The 7,860-nt window shown below is 38.4% G+C and overlaps 1 pseudogene; it reads right to left on the minus strand.

Moving 5' to 3' along the window:
- Positions 1-280: 280 nt before the first annotated feature.
- LOC129308905 (NADH-ubiquinone oxidoreductase chain 4-like) lies at positions 281-6,317 on the minus strand (annotated as a pseudogene).
- Positions 6,318-7,860: the final 1,543 nt, after the last annotated feature.

The raw sequence follows: 7,860 nt of genomic DNA on the forward strand, positions 1-7,860 counted from the left end.
TTTATTTGATAGGGGTGGCGTAGAACATTGTGCATTAGACATATGCATCCATTTTCTTGCTTACTAGCCACACATACGTTTTCTTGCTCTCCTACACTAGCCTTATTTTCTTAGTAAAGCAAAGCTTTGGCTCCCTAAAGACTAAAGAAATGGATCAAAAAAGGGATGACTTTTGCAACGGGCTATGCCACCTAAACCAACTAAGGGAAGTTGCATCAGCCCCATTGCAAGCACGTACAATGTCATGATCACATTAGTTTACCTTTTTTTCTTTAGTAGTTCAACGGATGGTTGCCCCTCCAATAATAAAAGGTATAAATATGGAAACTTCTTTGTTATTTGGATCAGAGAATTTATGGAGGAAATTGGGTTTTAAATTTCTAGAAACTACACGATTATATAGCCAAAGGGAATACGTCGTGCCTAAAATCATCCCAAGTACTGCTAATGTGCTACTAAGCTATTTCTTGGGAAAGCTCTTATTGAGATGGGAAATTCCCCAATAAAGTTGCTAGTATTATGTGAACTCATATTGGCCAAAGTGAAAGAGAAGGAAATGGTAGTGAGATTCGACATGGTGCTCACTAAACCTCTGTAATATCTAACAAGTTGAGTCTTATGTTAGTTATATAGAACACCAACACATAGAAAAAGGGTTAAAGGAACCAGTCCATAACTTAACATCGGTAGAATGCTACCTCCAATTCTCTTTATGTTCGATAAAGCTAAAGATTCCCCTTACTGATTAGAGTACGTATACCGATTACCCCCTGAACCGCACAAGATAGTTATCACCTATTATATGACTTTCTAACTTCACTTTTTTTTTCTAGTCGTTCTACTTTATCAATTGATAGTAGTATAAGAGATTTGTAACCCCCTAAAATTATTTAAAGGTTCCTGCTTTCTATCCATAGTCAGCATGTATCTCCATGGGTCATACTTGAGTATCACATCATAGACCCCTACCTCAACTCTATCATCCTTATCAGTGAATTGAAAATAGTACATAGCTACTCTTTAATACAGCAGGGATGAGATGACGTGACATATTACAATCACATACAGAAGACATTTAGCTCAACAATGTGGAACCTCTCAACAGCTCTTGTTCCTTTATGAGGTCTTCTCGAGATAGGTAGCTCGGCCTAAGCCTTTCCCTTCCCCTCAACCCCTGGGATTTTGCTTTCCTTATTTGCATGCATATTGTGTTAGCACTAGAAAAAAAGAGATCAGCTTTATTGAAAAAGAAGGGGCAGGTCGGTGCTTGTAGGCCCCCTTTATAGCAAGTGCTTGTTAGACCCCTACCCTCATTTCCCAAGAGGGGGTCTGGATGTGTCTCCCCAGTAGTTGGCCAACGGTGGCAGAAAATGAACTTCGGGGGGCTCCACATGATTCGTGTTTTCTTTTGTTAAGAGCTTCTTATTCTCTTATAGAAGCTTGTGTCTATGTCGGGCCCTTTGGGTGTCATATTTTGGCCGAGTTTACCATACCTTCGGCGCTTATGTTACGTGGCCTATAAGATTTTGTTATGTTCCATAGCTATTATACCAAAAATAAAAGATTCCGCACGAGCTCTTATTCTGTGGCATGGTGACAAGACTGATAGGGGATTGGCTTGGGGTGTAGATAGGGTAAAATCTATAGGAGTCATACAAATACATAAGCCTCTTCCCCTCTCTTTTAGATGAATGGGGTGGTTTATTTATAAGGCATTTTTTGATCTATGATCCCTTAAAGCAAGGGGTTAGGCAATTACTTCTAGCTATATGTTGTACGGCTCCTACGAAGAGAATGAAGGGAAGCTCGAAGAGCTTATAGGTAAGCTTATGCTTACTCTTAACCTTTTTGATTGGTAGGCGAGTGGACTAAGCCCCTTACTTAAGATTCCATTCATAAAGGTCATTTTCTATTGCCTTGACGCTTTGGTTAGGCAGACTACTAGACCACTAGAGGCTACTTCTAACTTCTATGGGGGCCTTTCTACTTTGTTAGTGTGTAGTTCTTTTTTGTATTTATACTGAATGAACATATTAAAAAAAGGTGAGCAGTATAAGCCCTTCTCCAGAAAAATAATGAACTGTAGAAGCTAGGGCATTGTTTACCTTTTGACACAAGCACTATTCCATTCTCAGCGAAAACCTACCTTAGAGATTGAACATTAACTTATCTTATTGCCGTTCAATCTAAGATAGTGCTAATAGCTTGTAGTGAACAGCCCCCTTATTTATGAGACTGACTAAAAGAAAGCAGTCTTTGGTGCTTAACTTAAGTAGTTAAGGGAAGCCTTGCTACTTTGTTTGAAACCCGTTTGTTTATTGCCAAACCCTTTGCCTTTCTTTTGAATTAAAGTAGGTTAAGGGAAGCTACGACTTATACGAAAACTCTCCTTCCTCATCTTGCTTCTGGCAAAGCTTCTACTTTGCTTGCTTTTCTCGCGCTTGGCTTGCTTACGTGAAGGCTTAAAGTCCTTTTCGCTAGGTCTAAAAGCTTCTATCAAAGTAAAAGATCTGATCTAACTAAAATACTGCATATATATTGAGCATAGTGGATATGCGGCTACAGCTAGGCGATCATATCGTGTCGTGCCATAAAACAATTTTATATGTATAGAGAGATCCCTTGATATACAGATAGAATAGATGTTTATAGATAGATAGACATTCTATTAATTCTTAGTTTTGGGGCTGAAAAAAGCTTGTCGATCAAAATAAATCATTCTTATGGTCTTTCTTCAACCCCCCACCTCGAAACTGACCCACAGCATAGTGCCTATTCACTTCGCATATGGGAAGGTAACATAGTTCAATTCATAAGACCATGACAGAGTAGAGCAGTCATGACACTTTGTATTGCCTTACCTTAGCTAGATCTCGTTAGTGCCACCTAAATGGTAGGTAGGCGACAGATGTGTGATGTTTGGAGTTATCATTCCCCTGTCCCCAATAGAAGAATGAGTGATTTGTTCCTCTGTGGATCATGGCCTTACCACTTGGTCCCTGATGGCTAGTGGGGGATTCGGTATAGCAGCTTACACCTGTTTGCATTGTGCATTCTCATTGGACTAAACACGTGTTAATTGTAAGAAGTATGGTTCTTAAAGTGACTTTGCTTTGCCAGTTAAAGCTCAACTCCTTACTTTATAGTAGCGGACATACAGGTTGGGCTGGGGCTTTTGCTCTTTCATTCTATATGGGATGATATCGGGGAGAGAAGGGAATGCGTTGAGGCAGCAAACAATAACACAACTACATTTTTTTCATTTTCCCTCCATCCATGAGATGAGCCAAGTACATTAGACCGATGGGTAAGAGAACTGAGCTGGCCTATCTTGGATGCTCTACGTACGATGTAGACTCCATCAATCAAATATATGTTAATTTCTTTTTGATGGATCAAAAATAGATAGTTTCCTTATCAATAGATAGAAATAGGAGATTTCCCCTTATTATTGATGGATTCCCTCTCTATCATTCCTACTCTTTTGATCTATTAGAATGGATCAGGCTATTTATCAATCGATTTGAAAATAGCATGTTCATCTCACTTTTCATTTATTTCTGCCATGCCAATATAGCTACTATAATAAGAAGCAAGTGAAGCAGCTAGAAGCTGATGCTTCTAGCCCTTGAATTCTTATTCATAAATGAATTGGGAAAGCCAATAGAAAGATTCAATTTTGACTTTGTAAAGCGGGTACTACTGTTGTCTGTGCTTAGGGCCCACTCCCATCTGGGGGTGATAAGGGGCTTTTGTTTTTAGAATAGACGGTAGTGTTTTGTTGATACCTTGAATCAAGCTTTTATTGCGACATGCTATGTTTTCTTCCTTATTGCTAGTAGGTGGATGGGTTGCATGCCCAACACAAGTTTTAGCCTTATGTGTCTATAACTAAAAATAGGTGACCTAATGGCCACTACTTGACTAAACATACTAATAGTCACTAGATTCATATAGGCTACTAAGGAGTAAGCAATGATCTTCTTAAGATCGATCTATCTTGAAGTGGTTAAGGGAGTATATATTATAGAAATCACACTTGAAGAATAAATGAAAGGAGTGGAACAAAGTATCGCTTCAGGAAATATGGGTATTGAAAATCTTAAAAACTCATGGTTCCCAATTTTGAAGGAATTCCTGCCAAGATAATGGATCCTACCTAGGTTCCTTTACATGAGCTTCGGGTAACCAAATATGAACTGGTACCATAGGCACTTTGATGGTGAAAGAGGCAAAAGAAGAAATCCATACAAAGATTTGGCGCCACTCACTAAATTATGTGGTTAATGATATTTTCAAATCGGTGGTCCCTATTCGGAGAAGAATCAACATAATAGCTAATAGTATAAAAACATATCCAAGTAAAGTATAAAGGAAAAACTGATATGCTGCGTTGATCATTCTTTGTCTCGAACCCTATACCCCTATAATCATGGTAGAGTAAGGGGTGGCCTCAAAGTGGAATTGACTAGTGGTACTTGGTCAAAGCTCTAGTAAGTAGCCACTCCCTTCTTAGGGAATCGTACGTGAGACTTCCACATCATACAGCTCTGTCTTGAGCTTTCGTTATCAGACCTTGACATTAGACTACTATCTATGTATGTCTTTTTAGCCTGGACTCTTAAATCTTTTGCTTCTTGGGTGGTGGTAAACAATGCAACTTGCATTATAGAGATGCCTGCCTTATGGGCCCAGCCCACTTCTCGCCTGAAAGAACCAATCATTAGCTAGCTAGACTAGTGGGGGCCTTATCTGGAGACATACTGAAAACCATGCCTTTCAAATTTCCCATCTTTCAAATAAAAAAATTACGCTTATTGGGAAGAAATATAGAGTGTGGCCTGTAAAGCACATGTAATGCAAAGTCAGGTTGCTCACACAGTGGATCTCTCTCTCTATATATATGTAGATATATATAGAGAGAGATGTAAAAGCAATTGCCTTATGTTATAACTGCCCTTAGCTTATGGTTTTATGCTACTACTACTGTGATATGCATAGTTCCAATTAGTTTTTGTTTCCCAATTATCCTGGTTAGAACTTGTATATAGCACTTGTACGAAGGTGCATGCATAAAGATTTAGAACTCTTTTCTTATTTGAATCTTAAAGAAAGGACCCTACCCTATTCTCGAACCCTCTACTGAGCTTAACCTTGCTTGCATTTCCATTTAAAGGGGGCTAAAAAAATGTCTCCACCTGCTGCCAACAGTCTCTAATTCAGAATTTTACTAAACGGGTCAATCCTCCCCTCCCATTTATTTTGGCAATTTATCTATTAGTCCCCTTACCAAGAGCTCCTTGACAATGATAGAGGAACTAACCTACCTTCTATGGCAGGGCGGCTTTTTTGTTTCATAATAAGACTTGGACGATTATCCCTACCCTCAGTGGCTTATGAGTTTACATCCATCCTTGGTTGGGTATAGTTTCCTTTCGATTTCTCCCTTATAGCTATTACTCGAATTCATACAAGTATGTCCACACCCCACAAATAGACTTGATGAGGAATCCATTCTCGTGAACAAACACAACCCCTACACACACATAGGAGCACCCATTCTTGCATATCCATATAAGACCTAAGTAGGCGGGTCGAGGTCCTATGAGGTACCCACTACTCGGAGTACCATCCTAAATAAAAGGAAAAAGATGTGTCTATTAGGTTTAGTTCATCTTAGTTAGGTTAGGCGGGTTCGACTAGAAATGCTATGCTTTCTATAAGACTACCCCTCTTCTCGAAAGCTTCGCGGGGACTACTTTATGAGATGAATGACTTCACGTAGGGGGTTTACTGCACAAGGCCCCTGCAGAGGAAAAGCTTTATCCCAGTGAATATAAGATGCTCAGCTCTGCACAACATAAGGATTAGCATGCTTTCAGGAAGAACATAGAATAATAGAAGATCCAGCATGCAGAACACGGCGATCATTAGAAATTTATGAATTAGAGATGCTGTAATATACTCTTTCCCATAACTTGTCATACCAGACCAACCCACTAAAATGCAAATAGAGATAAAAAATGTGTCAATAACATAAAGAATAAAGAGATACTGTTTATACCCAAATTAAAATTTATGTTTTCATAAGGAAGCTATCGAAGGCTTTCCACAAATTGAGATTTGGCCATAGAAGGATTGAGTTGTATCTGAGGAATAGGGGAATACAAAAAAGTAATAAGAGAGGCACACAGACCAATCAATCATATTGGTCATATTCTTGAATTTAGAATGAAAAGAGGAACAACGCTTCCTAGCACAGGACACAGAATAGGACCACTTAGATTAGAATAGCATTCACATAAATGTTCTAACATAGAGTATAATTGAACATTGAAGAGATTAATTAACAACAGTAAAAATAAAAAGAGGGTCACCTAATTCTAATACAATAAGGGTCTCTCAGTGTAAGCAAGTCAGCTGAACATCGTGCTTGATGAGTGAGTAGATAGGTAGGTTAGGTGCATCTCTTATTTAGTGGGAAGTCTTGAGGCTAGTCTCCTTCCCCTTTTTCTACTTTTCCTTTCTCCTTTTGTTTGTGCTTCAACCTGGGCTTTTCATTTTTATAGATTTATAGAGACCGAGGAAATTTTTCTACTAATTTATATAGCCCAAAAAAAAATCCAAGATGACTATTTTCATTCAAAAGTCGAGCAAGGGAGGGGGAGGCTCCTGAAACCAAATGAGAAATGACTAGAAGGAACACAGAAGCTAGGGCCACAAAGCTATCTATGTCAAGTGTGTTAATTGAAAAAGGAGGGGAGACAACTTAAATGCCAACAAAAAAATCACTATTCAAAATGAAATTTTTCTAAGATTCATTGCTCGATTTTGCATGCTCTTCTCCTAAAATACGAAGAGACTTTCGAGGGAAGATCTGGGTTGGTTATTCTGGAAAGTCATGGGAGAGGCGGGCTAAGTGAATAAATAAATAATATAATGGTGCTACTATAGAATTTTATGAATCACGCATGGCACACTTTCTATATCTCCTCCGTATACAAGGTGAATAGCTTATAGCACAGCATGTTTACCACCACACTGGCTGGCTAGTGCATTCGCCTTACCATAATATAGCTGAGAAGTATGACCCTTTAATTATAACGCCCCATATCTCGTGACACGCGGAGCGTGGCATTTCCTTTTATAAAGTCAGTATAACTTCTAGCCAAAAGAATCATTCTTTATTTTATGAAAGAAGTACCATTCAAAGAGTGCATTGCCTTTTTAGTGACGAAGAGAAAGGCTTTGTATAGACACACTGAAGCCATGTTCATCGCCCTAGGCTCACCATTATTTCATTTCATTCAATTTATTAGTTCTAGCTCTAAAGAACATATACATAGAGCTATGTCGACCTATGTACATCTCGTTGACCAAATGATCAAGTATACCACACCATATATCATCCTGTCTTTCTATAGAATAGAGGAGAGATAAAGAAAAAGAAAAGATATAAAGATCATGCCATAAGACCTTGTTTATTTCTACTTGACATTATTTTCCTTATTTTTTTTGCATTACATAAGGCCTTTAGAGCTTACATAGTGCTTACGCTAAGGATCTAATTAGAGTCAAACTTGGATTTAAAAAAAAAACTTTCCACCAGAATACAAGTATAATCCTTGATCTTTAGTAAAGGTGGATTAAGCCAAAAAAAAAACTTTTTTTTTCAAAAAACATCTCAATGTCCTTATTGAGAGTCGCTCTACGAGATGTCCAGTAGTCTCTAACTTGGTCTTTAAATCATAAGTTTCTGCTCGTTCCCAGTGCTCTTAGGTTGGCCTTTCTACTTGACTAAGTATTAGTCTACTTGTGTAGTAGGTGTATGGGCTAGCCCTTGGTGCGGTCAGCTATGAT

The sequence above is a fragment of the Prosopis cineraria genome, unplaced genomic scaffold, assembly GCF_029017545.1.
Source record: "Prosopis cineraria cultivar Desert tree isolate PC_DT_omini unplaced genomic scaffold, ASM2901754v1 PC4, whole genome shotgun sequence".
Lineage (NCBI taxonomy): Eukaryota > Viridiplantae > Streptophyta > Magnoliopsida > Fabales > Fabaceae > Prosopis > Prosopis cineraria.